The following is a 21,193-nucleotide window of genomic DNA, read 5'->3' on the forward strand; positions in this document are numbered from 1 at the left end:
CTCCTCTTAAATTAGTGTCTAAAACTTGCAGTACAAAGAACCTAAATGAGTGTGCAGTACCATGGCTCATAATATGTACTGCTGAGGCATTACTATCTTTTTTATTCTTTGTCTCTCTGATGTTCAAGGACCCTATCCTTAAAGGGTCTATTTGTCTTGCCAACATAAAGTGCATGACATAGTTGACGGAAAGAAAAATATACACGGTTACATGTTTTGCAGTCAGCATAAAAATCAACATTAATTGTGAATCTTAAACTGGGTGTGTGTATGACGGGTAAAAATAAATTTACCGGCTGAACGACTTCTGCAAGGAAATGTACCAATCCTGTCAGATAATGGGTTCCCTTTCTCTAGCATATTGGACTTATAACAAAGATGTTGCTTGAGGGATTTGTTGTTTCTGAAAGAAAAATGTGTAGTGCTTCCTATCTTGTCTTTTAACTCGGGTACACTGTTCAATATCTTCCAGTTATTCTTTATAATGTCACAATACTGACTTGTATCACTAGAATATTGTAGAGGCAATCTAAAAATATTACTGGTAGAGTTCTCTTGCCGTCCTACTGCATGTGTGCTTGTAATCTATTTAAAATAAGGCCTGCATCTATCTAACTCAGTTTCCAAGCTTCAGAGATACAAGTATCTATTTCTCGATAGCTCATTTCTAAAAAAAAACATTTTTCAAAGATTCATGAGCTTTGCGTGCAACTTGTATCATCATTATATGAAGCCTTAAGTATTCTATGTACCCGGCCTTTAAGCATATTTCTCATTATATGCCTTGGATGCATGCTATTATTGTGTAAAAGTGCATTCCTGCGTGTAGGTTTTCTATATAGGCTGATATGGACAGAATCAAAGTCTGCTTTGTCTATTTTGATATCTAGAAATTCTAAATGTTGAAGAGTGTACACATGTAAATTTCAGAAAGGAAGTGGTACTATGCATATACCTCATGAAATTGTTCAAATCATCAACTGTGCCACCCCATAACATAAAAATATCATCATCGAAACGGACATACCAAAGAAGGTGCTCTGCAAATGCATTACTGTTTGACAATAAATGATGATGTTCCCATTGCACCAAAACTAGGTTAGCGTAGCTATTGGCACAGGCAGTGCCCATGGCCATGCCAACCTTTTGCAAAAAAAATTCCTGTTCGAATAGAACAATATTATTTTCTAACACAATCTCTAATAGGGAACATATAAGTTTGATGTCATCATCAGAAAAGCCTTCCTTACCATGTAAGAATTCCCTTGCATTATTTATGCCCCATTCATTGGGGGTGACCGTAAATAATGACTCTGTCAAGCTCAACAAACATAGTTAGCATTGATGGTCAAAATTCTATCATACAACCTCTCAAGGAAAGTTTTCGTATCCTTCAAAACACTGTCGCACAATTCTAATAGAGGGTGTAATGTCTTCTGTATATAAATAGACAATGGTTCAGTGTACCATCCAGCTCCTGATACTGTTGGCCTCATAGGTGGAATAACACAATTTTTGTGAATTTTAGGGAGGCCATAAACTGTGGGGGTTAAAGGATGATCAACATGCAAGAACTTAAAAAGGTCTTCATTAATCAAACCAGTCATCAGTAAATCAAATATCGTAAAAGAAACCTTCTCAGTTATCCCATGTACTACATGCTTAGGAATACATTTATACGTATTGGTATCATATAGAAGTACTTTCATTTGATTCAGGTAAATTTCTCTTTCCAAAACCACAATGCCAGCACTTTTGTCCGCTGGTCTAATTTCCAAGGCACATGTGTTCTTAAGTTCTTGTAAGGCTATGTAGTCTTCCGAAGACATATTAGAAGACCTAGCTGTAGTGCCATGTTGAAACAAGTCCCTAAACTCAGTTTCACACATATCAATAAACGTTTGTATTGTAGGGTGAGTGAGGTAGAGGTATGAAAATGCTAGGTTTCTTAAAAGATTCAAAAATATCATTGTTACCATCATAGTATAAAGTTTTTAAAGTTAAAGACCTACCTAGTAACCTTAAGTCTTTTAACAGTTCAGCTTGGTCTGCACGTTTGGATGGTACAAACGAGAGACCCTTTAACAGTTCAACCTGTGCTTGTGTAAGTTCTAATGAAGAAATGTTATGTACCAAACCTGCATTTAAAATCTCTGTTTCTTCACTACTTGTGTCCTTTTGATGCTCTGCTGTCGCTGTAACCTCCCTTTCCGACCCATACTCCTCGACCTGTTCCTGATGGGCAGAGGGTTTGATAAAGAAAAAGCTGTTGGAGTTTTGTTGTTGTCTCCCTGAGGACTAATCCCTCCTTTATGCGCAAGATAGTATCTGATGTGACACTCAACCAGGCCGTACACCTACCCACCTTCTTTCCCAACCCTCAAAACAAGGGGGAAAGAATTCTACACTCGCTGGATGTGCACAGACAACTCTGATACTATCTGGACCGTACTAAACCCTTCAGGAAAACAGACAAGCTGCTTGTCAGCTTTGCCCTAGGGGCAGAGGGGAAGCCCATTTCCAAATGGATACCACATTGTATCCATTTCTGCTACAGACTACATTGGAACCCCCCCACGTCTTTTCGTACCCATTCCACCAGGGCAGCCTCCACTTCCACAGTCTTCCTCAGAGGAGTCTCCACCAGGGACATCTTCAAAGCTGCCACCTGGACCTCTGTCCATACCTTTACAAAGTGTTACCACCTACCTCTTTTTGTCTCTGTGTAGGGCAGGGTTTGCCTCTGCAGTCCTGCAGGGCTTGCTGACCCATGCCTAGAGATCTAACCTATTCTTCCACCCCTCTCATCAGCTTTGGGAATCCTCCCACAAGTGATGACTGCAACAGTGAAACACAAAGAACATAGTACAGTTCTGTACACTTGCCATAAATGTAGATGTTAGAGTGTATTCACTGTAGTCCTGGTTTCCCTCCCTTCATCCCCCTTATATCCTCTTCCCCTAGGGGGACATAAGCTTCACATGGTGGCTTTTAGCCACCAGGACCTGTGTACCTTATTTCCTTGTGCTTCTGACGGGTTAGGGCAGGAAAAACTGATGTAATGACGTCGGCTGCCTTGCTTTATAGTACTAATGACCTGATGTCCGACTACAGGCAGTGGCAGCTGACGCAGAAAAACATTGACTCTGGTGTTCGGGCCGGCCGAGGGCTACCACAGCAGGGATAACTCACAGGTGATGACTCCAACTGTGAATACACTCGAACATCTACATTTATGGTAAATGTACACAACTGTACTTTCTTGCTGTGAAGTTTGATTGAGCTAAGTTTGTTGACTCTTCTCATTCATTCTTAGTAGTAGTCAAGTGGTACCTGAACAAGCAGGATGGCCCTCGCTTCATACCCCCTTTACAGAGAGATGATGTGAATATGGCACTGGCACTGGGCTGTAGGCAAGGGCATAACTGCACTAAACACCCTTAACTGCCTCACCAATTATGTTTTGTAGCTGAGGATTTTGGTGCCTTGCATGATCAGAATTTCTAGCATTAGGGCCTGTTTGCTGCATTGGAGAATGTGGTCCCCTCCTCCTGCTTATTGCAACTACAAGGGGAGGATTGGCAGAGGATTTTTTTTTTAAATATAACTTGGGTGGTCTCTGCCAGATTTTCTAACATCTTGGCTGCTAGATGGTACTTAACAGAGCCAGGGTCATTTTGGTTGTAGTCAGGGCTTCAGCCATGTGTGTCATTGAACAATCTGTAGGGAACAGTTATCCTTCATTACAAACCATATTTCCTCCCAAAGTCAATGTCAGAATTATCTTTAAACTAGTCACTTCATCCCCCCGTTTTCTTTCTGGGACAGAAGCCAAATGAGGAGTGCTTCACACCCTGGACATGTACTAGTTCTGGTTTTACAAGGAGAGAACATGGTCTGGAAGAAGGAAGTCTACTAGGACATTATATTGAAAATGAAGCTTCCTATCAAAGAACAGTTTCAACTCTCAAGAAACAGTTATAATGTGATTACACTGGTCAAGCTTTGCTTCAAAACTACCATAGATGAAACAGCTTTGATAAACTTGGTCTTGCTATATGGAACCACTTACTACTTGCGATAAGGAATCAAAATATTTTTCCTGCTGTTGAAAACAAGTTTAAAGAACATCTCTTTAAGCAAACTTCCTGCTCTTGCTTCTGTAATAATGGAAAGTCCCTTGTATGCTCACAAACTTTCAGTCCCTTCATAGTTTATGTTTTTTAATATATTTGCATGTAGTATGTCCTTCAACTGTGTTTGTACCCACCCACAGTCTCTGGTTTTCATTTCAGCTGAATGCATCACACTTCCAATTGTTTTTGTTTGTTTACTATGCAACTCAGTTCACTGTTCTTAAATGTTCTATTACTCTAAACACTTATTAAAATTAAGTGTACTATATTTGTTGTATTATAATGCTGTCTGCATTGTATTTGTTGTACAGTGGGCCTGGGTCATGGCTGAAAAGGATTTGGAAACCAGTTCAATTACCTGTCTACCAAACTGAAACAAGTAAAGATAAAATAAATAAGGAAATGAGAGCTGTTTCTTTGCTCCACAAAGGGAAGGGGTAGTAGTTGCTAAGCAGATGTCCTTGTGGGTTGCTGACTGTTTTTGACCACTAAGGTGGTGAATAGCACTTTCAAAAATGCTTCTGTAAAAGGCACTGCATTAGAGGTGTGGCTGCTTCCATTGCTTGTATCAGAAATAGCTGCTTTACAAACATATTTTGTTGAGGTCACTTCATAAGTAGGTACTAGGCTATCGGCCCAAGGGCCTACATAAGCCTAGCCAGCAAGGTTCCATAGCCTACGCCACCCAAGAAAGTTATTTTCCTGTGCCACTGTCCAGCAGAGAGGCAGAAGTGATCCCTGGGGTGTATTTCCTATTTCCCATCCACTCATCAAGATTTTTCTTATAGAGTGCTAATGAAGAACATTGCTTGACATAGATGGGTAGCTTGTTCCAGAGTATAGGAAGTCTCTGGGACAGGAATCTTATCCCTGCAGCGAGTCCTGTTTATTGTGGTGACAAGGTTTAGGTCCCTAGAGTGTGTAGCTCGGAGGGATTGGGATTTCTTTAGGTGTAGCATATCCAACAGCTCTGGGTTTGACATAGCTTTATATGTTAGGCAGAGATCACCTCGGAGTAGGCGATATGCTACGGAGTACAGCTGGAGTTTTTTGAGGCAGTCAGTGTAGGGCATTTGTTTGAGGCCAGTAATCCTCTTTGTGAGGTACTTCTGTGGCTTTTCCAGCTGCTGCAGGTGTCTTGTGAGGTACATTCCAAAAAGGGCGTTGTACTCTATAATGGGTCTGAGTGACGAGTAGAGGGGAACAATGACCTCTTTTTTCCTGGATGAGAACTTTGCGTTTAGTTCACACTTCCACCAAACATTATTCCTTTTGTTGTGATTTCAGGAATCTGGCCTACTTTGGCAGTCGATTGTTACTGGATTTGACCTCCCGAGTTTTCATCTTTGGGGCATTCTCATGCTCTGAACTCCCAGAACTTGTTAATGTTATAGACTGAGCCTTCCCATCAGTTACCTACTTCACTGGGCCCTTGAAGTTGAGCAGAATATACAAGAATGCTATGTGCCATCTCACTTACTGTTAGGGACCCTCCACATTGAGTTCTTTTTACTGTCCTGCAATCTTGCCTTTGCTTGTGTGGTCCTGCTATCCAGCAGTTGAGTGAAGTCCTCTGTAAGTTAGGCAAGTATATATTTAACTGTTTTTGAAAGAAAAGCAGCAAGACTGAATAAACTAAAACACATTTTATTAAATTCCATTTCAACATCCATCCAGTGGGTTGTCTGTTTTGGTTAATTTGTTGCTTATTTAAAAATAAGTAGCAAGTATATTCAGGTTTACTCTTATAAAATTTGGCTATTTGTATTTTAGAGTTTAGACTAATGAAGGGTTTCTTACTGAAAGATTTCTTTTTCATGTTTAAAGTAATTTTGCTCCTTTTTGCATGGTAGCCACTGTTTGTTTTTGTATTGTTTTGATTTATCGCACTTGTTTTTTTGTTGTAGCTGGAACTGTTTGGAAGACCAAACATTGTACGTACTCTGGTTTGTGATTACTATGTATAGGATGGTGAACAAGCTAAATGCATACTGAGAAGGAAAAGAAATGGATAGGTTGGGTAGAGCAAATTATTCGTGGAACTGATGAACAAGAAAGACCTAAACAAAGAAAAAGGAAAATGAAAATAAATGATTGTAGTGAGGAGCGCAGGGTACTGTTAAACATGAGAGAAGCAAGGTGATTATTAGTACAAGGCAAAGAATAGTGGAGCCTGCCTCTGTGATGGGGAAAAGTAGAAAATGGAAGTGGGAGTAAAGTTGTCAGTGGTAGGAGGTAAAGTAACCACGTTGTAGTCAGCACGAACATTTCTCTATTGGCATGTGTAGATAAGTGGATGTTCTTCGTGTTTCACTGTTGCAGTCATTACATTTGGGTAATCTGCTTGCAGGTTGCCCTCAGTCGGCCTGATTAACAAAATCTTGGGTCCTGCGTCAGTTGATGTCCCTTCTTCCATGATGTCAGGTCATCAGGGGTATAAAACATGCAGCTGATGCCATTACATCAGTCTTTCTTGCCTCGCGGTGCCTGAAGCAGAAGCAGTTCGCAAGTGCCGGTCGCCAACTCCTGAAATTTTCGTTTTCGAGTTTCAGATCCTAAGTCTTCAATTAAAAAGCTAAGTACCCCGTTGGGGAAACTACAAACATCGGTACATTTTTGCTTCTAAATATTTTGTTTCACACTTTATTTATCCAGAAATGTCATCTGTTAGCAATCCAACTACCAGAATACCTAAAAAATGCAAAGAAAAAGACAGACAGGTCGTTGAGGTCCAAAACTGCTGACGATGCTTGTCCTAAGCCAGTCACCAGTTCGCAGGTACTCAGTGAGGCGCTTTCCCAGCCCCTGATACCCTTCACTTCTGATTTGCAGGCCTCTACTGAGACCCATTCGGAGTCCGTTATGCCACGAGATGCTTCAATTATGGAACCCGCGGATGTCTCTACCTTGATGTGTCCAGAGCCACCGTGCAGGCACCGGCTTCTGAGGGTGTTTTCGGGCCTACAGATTTGTATATTAGACCGACACCATCTTCAAAACTAAGGCCAAAATCTTGACCTATGCCTAAAAAGCCGACACCTGGGCCACATGTGCAGGCCCCTATGCCTAAAAAACAAATGATCAAAATGGCTGAAGATTTAGTTACTCTGATCAGGGGTAGCCAACCCCCCCCCCCCTTCTAAGAGGCCTAGGCAAGACATTGATTATGAATCTTCTGAACAGGATTCTATTTCGTCTAACTCTTCTAATGACCAGGAATTGTCTATACCTACTTATGACGACTCTGATGCAGAAGATTCCATTCCTTTTGCTTTTCCCCCTGAGGATTTTTCTTTTGGGGAAACTTTATATACTTTAAGTGAACATTTCCACTGGGAAAGTCAGGATTTCTCTGAATCTAAAAAGAGACTTAGGGATTTTCTTCATCTTCCTCAGCATAGGCCTTTGGCTATACCTTCTGTTCTAGACATTGTTGATTGTTTTTTTCAGAATCTAGTATGGCTCATGTTTGTCTGTCTCCAGCTCCTTGGAAGCCAGACATGTACTACAGGGTTCCTGACTCCCACAAATTTATTTTCAAAAATCCTGTTGCAGATCCTGAAACCATTTCTCAGGGTCCCAAGGGCATTAAGGCTTCTACTGCTAAAAAATCCTACCCCTTCTGATAGAGATTCCAGGGCACTGGATAGATGGGGTAAGAAGGTTTACACTTCTGCAACCTTGGCAGTCAGGGCTTTAAACTGTCAATTTCATATGCTAAAATATCAACAGCATATCATGGGACTGCTTAAACAGAAAATAATGTTAATTTCTGACTGTGTGGAAAACAAAGATTTACAGGATTTATTGCATTCAGCTGAACAAGTTGGAAAGCATACTTTGCAGTGTAGTTTTGATTGTTTGGAGGCCTCTTGCAGGGCTGCTGTAACTGGGTCTGTGCTAAGAAGGCATGCTTGGCTCAGAGCAAAATTTGCCTGATCATGTTAAAGCAAAGTTGTTGGATGCTCCTTTACAACAGGACAAGTCTCTTCAGTAATAAGGCTGAAGAAGTTTTAAAAAAGATGGACGATAAAGCTAAATCTATGCAAACTGTGAAAGGTTTCTTACAAGTGCAACCTCCAAGATTTAGTGGGCACTGGCCTACTAAGAACTGGTCCTTTCCAGCTCTTTCAAGAGCCACTCAAGTCAAACCCAGGCATTCCAAAGGCTCCAGGTTTCAGTCACAAGGGACTTTCAGAACAAAACAATGGGGTGCCTCCTCTTCCAAATCTGGAAACAACAAGACACCTCCCTATGATAAGCAGTCTCAATGACTTCCCTTTACACTTACCTTTTTAGCTGCCCCCTTTGGGGGGAAAACTGGCTCTTCATGCAAGAAACTGGCAACTTATAACCCAGGACAAATGGGTTTTAAATATAGTATCCCAGGGATACAGATTTCATTTCCACACATTGCCAATTCCAAACAGATGGCCAGACCTGCCCCCAAATCAGTGGGCAGAGGCCCAGAAACAAGTACTTTCCTTCATGAGCATGGGGGGTTATTCAACCAGTACCCAGAAAAGACAAATCATGGCGTCCAATTCTGGACTTATCTACTCTAAACACCTTTCTGGACATTCCAAAATTCAAGATGCTGACTTTTCACCAGTTACTTCCTGTGCTAGGCAAAGATGCCTGGTTGGCAACTCTAGATTTAAAAGAGGCTTACCTGCATATCCCAATCAGGAAATCTTGCAGAAGATACCTCCACTTCAAAGCAGGCTGCTTGCATTACCAGTTCTCTGCACTGCCCTTTGGCTTATCTACTTCTTTAGGGTCTTTACAAAGTGTCTGGCTCCAGTAATTGCATTTTGCAGGCAAAGAAATATTCAAATATATCCATACCTGGACGATTGTCTAATTCTGGCAGAAAGCAAGGACACTCTTCTAAACCATCTGGCATTTGTAAAAAGGGTTCTAACTTGTCTAGGGTACACTATAAACGAAAAGAAGTCACAACTGATACCCTCTCAAAAAATTACATTCCTCGGTGCAAGCTTGAATACAACTGCCCAGGTGACTTTCCTTACACCAGAGAAGCAAATTCATTTGGTGACTTACTTCAAATCAGGCGGCCACAAAAACTCTGCTTTCTGCAAGGCAAATACTGCAAGCCTTGGGGTTCATGGCCTCCTGCATTCTTGTAATTCCATATCCAAGACTGCATATGAGGAAACTTCAGTGGTACTTGGAGTCAGCATTGTCATAGCCTGGAAACAGTGATTCCTGTCATTCCTTGCCTGCAACTAGAATTCCTATGGTGGGCAGAGGCCTGCCACCAAAACAAGGGACTGTCATTCACACCACCCCCTGCCACCCAAACCTTAACTACAGACGCATCAGACTGTGCTTGGGGGGGGGGGGCACATCTGGCAGGGAAGTGCATTCAGGGCAAATGGAGCCCAAATCAAATGCACCTTCATGTCAATCAAAAAGAAATGCTAGCCGTACAGAATGCACTGACAGCCTTCAAGGACTACCTTCATCCAGGACAATTAATGATAGACAGACAACACCATGGTTATGTGGTACATAAACAAGCAGGGGGGTACACACTCCTTTGCAGACTAGCCATGGCATTGTGGAACACGGCCTTGACCTATCAAGTACAACTACAAGCTCAATTCCTGCCAGGAAAGCTGAATACTCTGGCAGACGAACTAAGCAGAAATCTCATGGACCCTCACGAATGGAAACCGGAACCATGGATTTTCAACATGTTCATAGGTTATAGGTTCATAGGTTTATACTAGGCTATCTGCCCTAAGGCATTTATAAGCCTAGCCCAAATTTTTGTGGCTTACGCCACCCCTTATATGAAAAAATACTGTGCCCATTAGTTTGTTGTGCCTCTGTCCAGCAGTGACACAGAGATGATTCCCGGGGTAAACTTACGATCTCCCATCCACTGGTCAAGATTTCTCTTGAACAGAGCCAGAGAGGTGCTCTGCCTCACATGGAGCAGGATTTTATTCCACAGCATAGGGAGTCTCTGAGTGATAAATCTATCCCTCCAGCACGTCCTATTTATATCCGTGCTAAGGTTTAAGTCGCTTGCTCTAGTGGTTTTGGTGGATTTGGATTTTTTGAGGTGGAGCATGTCCATTAATTCCGGGTTGGACATGGCCTTGTATGTCAGGCACATGTCACCTCTGAGCAGACGGTATGCGACTGAATAGAGCTGGAGTTTCTTCAATCTGGCAGCATATGACAGATTTTGGAGTCCCTTTATCCTTTTGGTGAGGAATATGTTGTTGTTTTTTTTTTTGTTGACACGCAAATGGGGGAGCCCAGACATGGATCTTTTTGCCTCACCCCACAACTGTCAGTTGGACAAATTTTGCACAAGAACTCATCACAAAAAAGCCTGGAAAGTGGATGCTCTATCCTTCAGCTGGAAAAACCCATCAGTCTATGCCTTTCCCCTCTGCCTCTGCTCTCCAAAGTTCTACTAAAAGTCAAACAGGACAAACCAAAAATGATTTTGATTGCTCCAGACTGGCCTCGCCAACACTTGTACCCACTCCTACGCAATGTGTCGCATCTTCCACTGTGGCACCTGCCTCAGACACCTTACTTACTGTCTCAGCAGAACAACCAAATTCTGCACACGCAGCTCCGAACTTTGAATCTTGCAGCTTGGCTAATCACCTAAATTCACCCTTAGCATTCCTCAGCAAACCTGTGATGGATGTTATTTTGGAGGCAAGAAGGCCTAGTACTAGAAAATCTTATGCTGACAAATGGAAAATATTCTGTGCCTGGAATCCGTCTCAAGGGATAAGCACAGCAGTGCCCAACATTCCTCAGATTTTACAATACTTAACTGAGATGCTTCACAAGGACCTGTCCTTTTCTTCCATAAAAAACCCATGCCTCAGCCATTTCAGCTCATTACAACACAGAAGCTCCCCTCTTCTCTCATCCTCTGCTAAAGCAGTATCTCAGAAGGGCCAAAGACTTAAGACCACCCAGGAGAGCTCCAACCCCTGCCTGGGACCTCAATTTTGTATTGGAAAGGCTCACTCTCCCTCCTTTCGAGCCAGCTGCTACTGCAGACTTAAAATTTCTCTCCTGGAAAACAGCTTTCCTTTTAGCAATCACTTCAGCTGGAAGGATTTCCAAATTACAGGCTCTTATGGCAGTGGAGCCCTTCATCATTTTTCACGCAGACAGGGTATCTCTCAGGACCAATCCATCCTTCATGCTTAAGGTGGTATCCAATGTGGCTCATAATCAGACCATTCATTTGCCAACTTTCTTTCCCAATCCACAGAACAAGGGGGAGTGGATTCTGCATTCATTGGATGTATACAGACAACTTAGATTTTACTTAAACAGAACAAAATCTCAAAGAAAATCTGAACAACTGCTGGTGGCATTTGCTGCAGGGGCAGAGGGAAAGGCTATTTCAAAACAAACCATTTCCAAATGGATAAGCCATTGTATTTGTTTCTGCTATATGCACCATGGAAAAACTGTCCCCCAGGGGATCAGATCACATTCTACCAGGGCTGCATCTACTTCTACAGCCTTTATCAGAGGTGTTCCTACCAGGGACATTCTAGAAGCTGCTACCTGGAGCTCAGTTCATACGTTCACCAAACATTACCATTTACCACTTTTCTCTAACTCCAGAGCTGGCTTTGCCCCTGCTGTCCTGCAGGGCCTTATAGCTGGTCCTAATGCTGTATAATTCCCTCCACCCAACCATAGCTTCGGGAATCTACCCAAATGTACTGACTGCAACAGTGAAACACTAAAAACATAGTACAGTTGTGTACACTTATCATAAATGTAGATGTTTAAGTGTATTCACTGTTGCAGTCCTGGTTACCCTCCCTCCAGCCTCCTATTTTTCTCTAGCTATACCTCTACTTTCTTTCACTATGCTTAAAAGTCCTTTTGGTGTATTTACTTTTGGGATTGGAGGTATATTTTTTGTGCCAATCCTGCAGTTGGAACGGCAAGTTTGGTCACCACAAAACAGGCTGAAGAAACAGAAGAACGCAGAGGAGAGACACGAGTTTCAGAAGAAGATACTTCGACTGACACAACAGACTTAGTTGTAAATATTTCCAGGTATGCCTTGACTGAGCATGAAAGGTCCTTGTGACATAAAAATGGTTACCAGAAATATAGGTTTGAAAATGTTTGGACACAGTGGTAATAATGACAATATAAATGTTTTCAGAAAACCTTCTGTTTTTACACCACAAGCACACCCGTTACTTGATGCATTTGAAAAGGCCTGTGAAAGGGATTTAATTGATTTTTCTATGGGTCATGATAATAAACCAGATTTTTATAATTTGAGCCATGAAGAGAATAAAGCCATTAAAAAATTATAGAATAATAATGAAATAGTGATCAGACAGGCTGACAAGGGTGGGGCTATAGTGGTGGTTGACTATGAAATGTGTGTTAATAAAATGAGAGCATTATTAGATGATAGTGAAATGTACCAAATTTTACATGGAATGTTACTGGATAAGACTATTAAGAATGTTCAAGGAGAATTATATGATCTGTTTTTATGCAGTGTGATTGATGCTGAGTTGTATAAATATTTTTTAGTAGAAAAACCTGTAATCCCCATTTTTAGGGGTTACCAAAAGTACATAAGGTCTTAATGGATCCACCTATGAGACCTATAGTCTCAGGAGGGGGTTGGCTCACCGAGCCATTATCAATCTATTTAGAGAAACAGTTTAGATCAGTGGTCGACAAAACTGAGTCTGTGGTGAAAGATACTCAACAATTTCTAGAAAGTTATGCAGAATGTTCTATCTACACAAGATATTAATAACGACCTACTAGTTACATTGGATGTTGTGTCCCTATTTACATAGATACCCAATACAACAGGAATGGAATATGTGAGATTACTGTTAATTGAAAAAGGGGTTCCCAGAACCTCATTATGAGGTGTATGTTATTACTGGATGTAGTATTAAGTAGTAATGTGTTCATGTATGATGAGATATTTGCAAAAGAAGGGGAGTCACTATGGGGACTCCTTGGGCAAACTCGTATGCCATTTTGGTTTTGGCGTACTGGGAAGTCAGTTACGTTTTGGGTGAAACTTATTTCACTGGATACATAAAATACTATAAACGGTTTGTTGATATTTTTTTCATTTGGAGTGGTACCAAACAACAGTTAGATGATTTTGTCACTTATGTGAATGGGACAACAAACTTTTTAACGTTTGAATGCAAGAGCTCATTACGACAGAATTTTTAGATGTATAATTAACAAAGAAGGCCAGTGAAATAGAAACTGATATGTACAGAAAACCCTGTTGGAAAAATAGCTTATTACATTGTAGCAGCATGCACCCAGGACACATTTATCCAAATATCATAAGTCAAGCACTGAGGGTATCAGGGTTAACTAGCCATGATGACAGATATCAAGAGCAACAAAAGACCCTGGCAGAGAATTTTATAAAAAGAGGTTATCATAAAAAAGAAGTAGATAGAATATTTAAAGAGAACACTGTGCAAAGGACAGAAAAGGGTAAACCATTTTTCTATAAAAACAGAGGAAATAAAGAGATCGTTTGTAAAGAAGAACAAGATAACAAGTAGGATAGTGATTCCTTTTACAAATAGGAATTTGAAAATTAAAGAAATAATAAATGATAATTGAAGATTGTTAACCATTGATGATAAGATAACTGAATTAGTTGGGCCAAAACCCACCTTCAAGAATATGAAGTCGCTAAAAAGATTACTATGTTATGAAGAAAATATAAAAGAAGAAATTCATGTCCAAAGGAAAGGGACTTTTCCATGTAAACGCTGTAACCAGTGTATGTATATGCAAGTGATAATAAGTTTATACATCCAGATACTGGACAGGAATATATTTTTCAACACTGTGCAGACTGTAGATCCAGGGACTTGGTATTTAGCTCAATGTCAGTTATGCAAGTCCTTCTATGTGGAGAAAAGGGAATAGAACCCTTAGGGAACGTGTTAGGGAGCATGTGTATGCTATAAATAAAGAAGTGGATAAGATTACAAGCATACAAAACACATGGTCTAAATGGTAAGGTATCACTCAAACCTTTAACAGCACGGTCTTATGCGCATTAAGAGTAATACCATAAAATATATATACATGGTGAATATATTGAATGAATTCTCAGCATCTGTATTGTCTATTAATAGGAGCTTTTACTTTATTAATATGTTAGTATTTTAAGTTATGGAATGAATTTGAAAGATATGAAATTACACAAATCCATTATAGCTGCTAGAAGGGTGGGCATATGTTCTTATTTTTTATTATATTTGTATTTAAAGTTTTCTGTATATAATATTGTTATTTAACTGTATTTAGTAGTGTATCTTTATATGTATGGTATTAAAATAATTGTTTTATAAGTAGACTAGTATATGTATATTGGCCTTATGGAGACTGATTGATTATTTAATTGTTTTTTCATGAGGTCATAATGATGTGTAACGAGATTGGATGAATGAATTTAGTAGGTCATATAAAAGTTAGAGTGAAGTGAACAGTTGTATTGAAGTCTGATGAAACGTTTTTAAAACGTGAAAGCGCTTACTACTGGATCCTGCTCTTATTTATTTTTTTGTATTGAACTACGTTGTACTAAGCTGTGGCGAGCCTCTTCTGTTGCTTTTTTATTTGGTGCTACTGATCTGAAGAGGCACTTTACTCAGGACTGGCTGGTTTTTGTGCTATTGTATATTTTTTGTGTTTTTTAATTTTATTTGCTCCCCATTTGGGGAGCACCTGACATCTGGTGCAAGAAAAACTGATGTAATAGCGTCGGCTGCATGTTTTATACCCCTTATGACCTGACGTCATGGAAGAAGGGACGGCAACCAATGCAGGACCCAAGACTTTGTTAATCAGGCCAACTGAGGGCAACCTGCCAGCAGATTACCCAAATGTAATGACTGCAACAGTGAATACACTCGAACATCTACATTTATGGTAAGTGTACACAACTGTAGTTCCTTTGTATGTGGACATCAGCATCATTCCCCATACATCGGGTCAGGAAGTTGCATAAACAGTGACCGAATCATTTAAAGCCAGTGTTTGGTTTGTCAAGTAGCTAGCTGTGACATACTTAAGGAGAAAAAGGGGTAGCTAGTACTTTACAGATATCACTTACATACGCGCAGATTGCATGAAAACCCTGCCACTTGAATGACCCTGATAATAACCAAAGAGTATTGTTGTGCAACACCTTCATAGAGCATGAATAAGCCTGTGGCCAGCTCACAGATCTGTAACCCATACTAGAAAACACCACACAACAATTTGGATCTCAAGTGCACAGTGTCCGCAAAGTACAGTTACAAATGTGTTCAAAAAATGTACGTTATGTAGAAAGAGTAATGCAAGTGAAAAGGGAGAAGAGTGTGACGAGCAGAAAGAATGGGGCATGGTAAATACCAAATGGATGAAGACTGAAATGTGCTCTGATTGCAGAAAGGTGGCTTTATATTGGAGAAAGTCACTGAAGAGGTTTTGAAAGGTCGTAAGAGGTGATAAGTGGAGAAGATGTTCATCGTGTTTCACAGTTGCAGTCATTTTACTTGGGTTATCCTGCTGGCAGGCGACCCGCAGTCGGCCCGAGTTCCAAAGTCTAGGTTCGGCGTCGGTTGCTGTTGCTTCTTCCCTGACATCAGTGCGCCAGGGGTATAAAAGATGCAACCGATGCCATTTTCTTCAGTCTTTCTTGCCGCGCGGTGCCCGAAGCAGAAGCAGTTTGCAAGTGTCGGTTGGCCGACTCCTGAGATTTTTGAAATAGAGTTTCAGAATCGAAGTCTTCAATAAAGCTAAGTACTACGTTGGGGAAACTTTTTCTTGCTCCAGACCGATGTCAGTAAAAGTTAACAATTGTATTTCTTGTGGGAAGCAAATACCTCATAAGGACTTTCACTCTTACTGTATTCCTTGCCTAGGCCCTGACCACGACGTTATTAGTTATCGGTTTTGTGCTAGATTCAACAAACGCACTATTAAACGCCTGTTTGATTTTGCATTTCATTACTTTGGCCGAAGGTTTAACTATATAATGCCGTCGGAACAACCGACTACCGGAATTCATAAAAAAACGCAAAGACAAGGAAAAGGACAGGCATCCGAGGTCCAAAACCGATGACGAAGCCTCTTCTAGGCCAGTCGCCGATTCTCAGTGAGGTGCTTTCGCAGCCCCTGACACCCGCTACCTCAGAGCCACAGGCCATATCTGACTCCCACATGGAGACAACTAGGCCTCTGGATATTCAAGGTATTGGGCCTATGGAAAATATTCCCTCAGATGGGTCTGGAGCCGCTGAGCAGACATCGGCTTCTGAGGGTGTTTTCAGACCTTCACAGCTTACTATTAAATCCTCTGCAGCAGCCAAAGTACAGTCAAAGACGCTATTAAAGGCAAAGAAACAAGTACAGCATTCTCCTGGACAGTCAACCATGCCAAAGAAACAGATGCTTAAAATGGCCGAAGACTTAATTACTTTGATCAAGGGTTCCCATCCCCCTCCTGATGCAAGGCCTAGGGGTTCCCATCCCCCTCGTGATACAAGGCCTAGGCAAGACACTGACTATGATTCCTCTTACCAGGTTTCTATTTCCTCTGATTCCTCTTCAGATCAGGCCTATTCTCTTCCTCCTATGAGGACTCTGATGCTGAAGAATCTATACCTTCAGCCTCTCCACCTGAGGATTACTCTTTTGGGGAAACTCTGCACACCATGAGGGAACATTTCCACTGGGAGAGCCAGGATTATTCAGAATCCAAGAAAAGGCTCAGAGATTTTCTGTTACTGCCTCAACACAGGCCCCTGGCTATCCCCCCTGTGCTTGATATAGTTGATGTTTTCTCTGAACCCAGTCTGTCTCCTGATTCTTTACCCCCTGCACCAGTCAAGCCAGACGGGTATTACATGGTCCCTGACTCTCATAAATTTCTTTGTAAAAACCCTGCTGCTGACCCTGAAGCAATTTCTCAGGGTCCCAGAGGGGGTTAAGGCTTCCACTGCTAAAAACCCTGTTCCCTCTGATAGGGATTCCAGAGCTGTGGATAGATGGGGGGAAAAAAGTTTACACTTCTGCTACTTTAGCTGTAAGGGCTTTAAACTGCCAGTTTCACATGCTTAAATATCAACAGTACCTCATGTCTTTAAAACAGAAAACGCTTACAAATTCAGAGAATCCTGACAATAAGGAAATGCAGGAATTATTGCATGCAGCTGAACAAGTGGGAAAGCATACTCTGCAATGTAGTTTTGATTCATTAGAGGCTTCTTGCAGAGCCACAGTTACAGGCTCTGTCATTCAAAGGCATGCTTGGTTGAAAGAACAAAGTTTACCTGAACATGTTAAAGTAAAATTATTGGATGCTCCATTACAGCATGATATTTTGTTTGGTGTTAAGGCAGAAGATAAAGCAAAATCTATGCAGACAGTAAAGGATTTCTTACAGGTTCAACCACCAAGGTTTAGTAGAAACTGGCCTTCAAAAAATTGGTCCTTTCAGGTATCAGACTGGCCACAGAGGCAGATACAGACACCCAAGGGGCAGATCTCAGCCACAAGGCTCCTACAGACGTAAACAATGGGGTGCTTCTGCCCCCAAAGGAGGAGAAGACAAATCACAACCTTATAGGAAACAGTCCCAATGACTTTGCTCTACAAAAGCCAAGCACTTACCTTTTGGCAGCACCCCTAGGGGGAAAGCTAGCACTTTTCGCACAAAATTGGCACATAATCACCCAGGACAAATGGGTACTGAATGTAGTTTCTCAGGGTTACAGGTTCCACTTTCACATTCTTCCAAAATCAAAAGGTATGCCGGAACTGCCACAAATCCAATGAGCAGAGGCACAAAAGGAAATTGCTGCTCTCATGGACATGGGAACTATTCAAAGAGTACCACAGCAAGAACAGGAACAAGGATTTTACTCAAGACTCTTCTTGTTCCTAGAAAGGACAACGCCTGGAGACCAATACTGGACTTGTCAATCCTAAATACTTTCCTGGATGTTCCAAAATTCAAAATGTTAATACTGCAGCAACTTCTACCCATGCTGGGCAAGAAGGCTTGGCTAGTTACTTTGGACCTCAAAGAGGCATACCTGCATGTCCCAATCAGACAATCTTGCAGAAGATACCTCAGATTCATAGCTGGCTCCAATGCATTACCAATTCTCTGCACTGCCCTTTGGCTTATCTACTGCGCCCAGGGTCTTCACAAAATGCCTGGCACCAGTAATTGCATTTTGCAGACAGAGGAATTCAGATATATCCCTACTCGGACGACTGCCTTATTCAAGCAGAGAGCAAGGACATTCTACTAAAGCATCTGGCGTTTGTAAAAAGATTATTAATTTTCCTAAGGTACACAGTAAACGAAAAGAAATCAAAACTAGTGCCCTCACAAGAGATAATATTCCTGGGTGCAAGCTTAAATACAACTGGCCAGGTGGCTCATCTCACGCCAGACAAACAAAGGCAACTGACTCATTACTTTCAAATGATGGCAACAAAGACCTAGCTGCCTGCAAGAAAAATTCTGCAGGCCCTGGGGTTCATGGCTTCCTGCATTCTACTCATTCCAAATGCAAGACTGCATATGAGGAAACTACAATGGTATTTAAAAAATGTTTGGACTCAGCCTGGAAGCAATAGTGACTATAATTCCCTGTCTACAACAGGAGTTTCGAGGGTGGTCCAGGGCCTGTCACCACAACAAGGGACAGCCCTGCACCTTACCTACTGCCAGGCAGACAATAACAACAGATGCATCGGATTATGCCTGGGGGGGGCACATATGGCAGGAAAATGTATTCAGGGCACGTGGCCCAAGTAACAAATGCATCTTCACATCAGTCAAAAAGAGATTCTAGCTGTACAGAATGCCCTGACAGCCTTCAAGGATCTATTACATCCAGGACAACTATTACTAAAGACGGACAACACCACAGTTATGTGGTACATAAACAAGCAAGGGGCCACACATTCCTACCCCCTCTGCAGGCAAGCCATGACTCTGAGGAGCACAGCACTGACCTATCAAGTACATCTGCAGGCACAATTCCTGCCAGGAAAAAAAATACACTGGCAGACGAACTAAGCAGAAATCTCATGGATCCGCACGAATGGAAACTAAATCCACCGGTCTTCAGCATGATAACATGGAAATAGATCTTTTTGCCTCCCCTCACAACTGCCAACTACAGAAATTCTGCACAAGAACTTATCACTCACAAGCATGGAAAGTGGATGCTCTTTCATTCAGCTGAAAAACCCTGACAGTTTAAGCTTTCCGTCCACTGCCTCTTCTTCCCAAGGTACTCTTAAAAGTCAGACAAGAGAAGCCAAAAATGATCCTGATTGCCCCAGACTGGCCACGCCAGCACTGGTACCCAATCCTAAAGAGCTTGTCTCAAGGCCCAGCCTGGCCTTTACCTCAAATTCCTCATCTTCTGACTCAACAAAACAATCAGATTCTGCACAGTCAACTCAGAACCTTAAATCTAGCTGCATGGCAGATAATTTAGCCACTCAGACCACTCCTCTCTCTAAAGCTGTTACGGATGTCATTTTAGAAGCCAGGAGGCCCAGTACTAGGAAATCTTATGCAGAAGAATGGAAGAGATTCTGTGCTTGGAACCAGGCACAAGGACTCGAACCGCTTGTTCTAAATATACCTCAGATTTTACAATACCTAACTGAGATGCTGGACAAAGGCATATCCTTTTCATCTGTTAAAATCCATGCCTCTGCCATTTCGGCTCATTACAGTACAGAACCTCCTATTTTTTCACATCCACTGCTAAGGCAGTACCTCAGAGGGGCAAGAAACATAAGACCCCCAAGGAGAGCACCAGTACCTACTTGGGACCTCAATTTTGTATTCGAAAAAGCTCACACTGCCTCCTTTTGAGCCAGTCAACACAGCTGATATAAAATTCTTATCATGGAAAACTGCTCTGCTCCTAGCAATAACTTCAGCAAGAAGAGTCTCAGAGTTACAGGCATTAATGGCAGTGGAACCTTTCATAATTTTTCATCAGGACAGGGTCTCTCTAAGGACGAACCCAACATTTATGCCAAAGGTGGTTTCCAGTGTGGCTCTTAACCAAACCATTCATTTGCCAACTTTCTATCCAAATCCCCAGAATAAAGGAGAGATACTTCTGCACACTTTGGATATACACAGACAGCTACGATTCTACTTGGACAAAACAAAAGCTTTCAGAAAAGCTGAGCAACTGTTTGTAGCTTATGCTGCAGGATCACAAGGAAAGCCTATCTCAAAGCAGACAGTTTCAAAATGGATAGGACACTGCATTCGCTTTTGCTATGCACAACATGGCAAATCAGTGCCTAAGGGCATAAGGCCACATTCTACCAGAGCAGCAGCCACTTCAGCAGCCTTTCTCAGAGGAGTACCAACCAAAGACATTTTAGAAGCTGCAACCTGGAGTTCAGTGCACACTTTTTCACTAAGCACTACCACTTACCTCTCTACTCTAAATCCAGAGCAGGCTTTGCCACTGCAGTTCTGCAGGGCCTGGTAGCCTCTCCTAATCCTATTTAGGCCCAGCCACCCCAACCTCAGCTTTGGGATTCAATCCAAGTGTAATGACTGCAAGAGTGAAACACGATGAACATAGTACAGTTGTGTACCTACAATAAATGTAGATGTTCGAGTGTATTCACTGTTGCAGTCCAGGTTACCCACCCACCATCCCCCTTTCTCTTTGATGGGTCCTTTTTGTACTTCTCAACTCTCTACAACCTATGTGATGTATTTGCTTGTAGATGAAGGAAATGTTATTTTGGTACATGCATGTTTTTTGACATAATTTTTTCCAGCCTTTCCTTTTTGGGGGGCACCTGACATCTGGGGCAAGAAAAACTGAAGAAAATGGTGTTGGTTGCATATTTTATACCCCTGGCACACTGACGTCAGGGAAGAAGCGACCGCAACCGATGCCGGACCTAGACTTTGGAACTCTGGCCGACGGCGGGTCGCCTGCCAGCAGGATAACCCA

The 21,193-nt window shown here is 41.7% G+C and overlaps 1 protein-coding gene across 1 annotated transcript in view; it reads left to right on the forward strand.

Moving 5' to 3' along the window:
- WBP1 (WW domain binding protein 1) overlaps positions 1–21,193 on the forward strand; it is a 498,228-nt gene that overhangs the window by 362,163 nt on the left and 114,872 nt on the right. The window lies entirely within an intron of this gene.

Source organism: Protopterus annectens, chromosome 2.part2 (assembly GCF_019279795.1).
Source record: "Protopterus annectens isolate FY-2018-M chromosome 2.part2, PAN1.0, whole genome shotgun sequence".
In the NCBI taxonomy this organism is placed as follows: Eukaryota; Metazoa; Chordata; order Ceratodontiformes; family Protopteridae; genus Protopterus; species Protopterus annectens.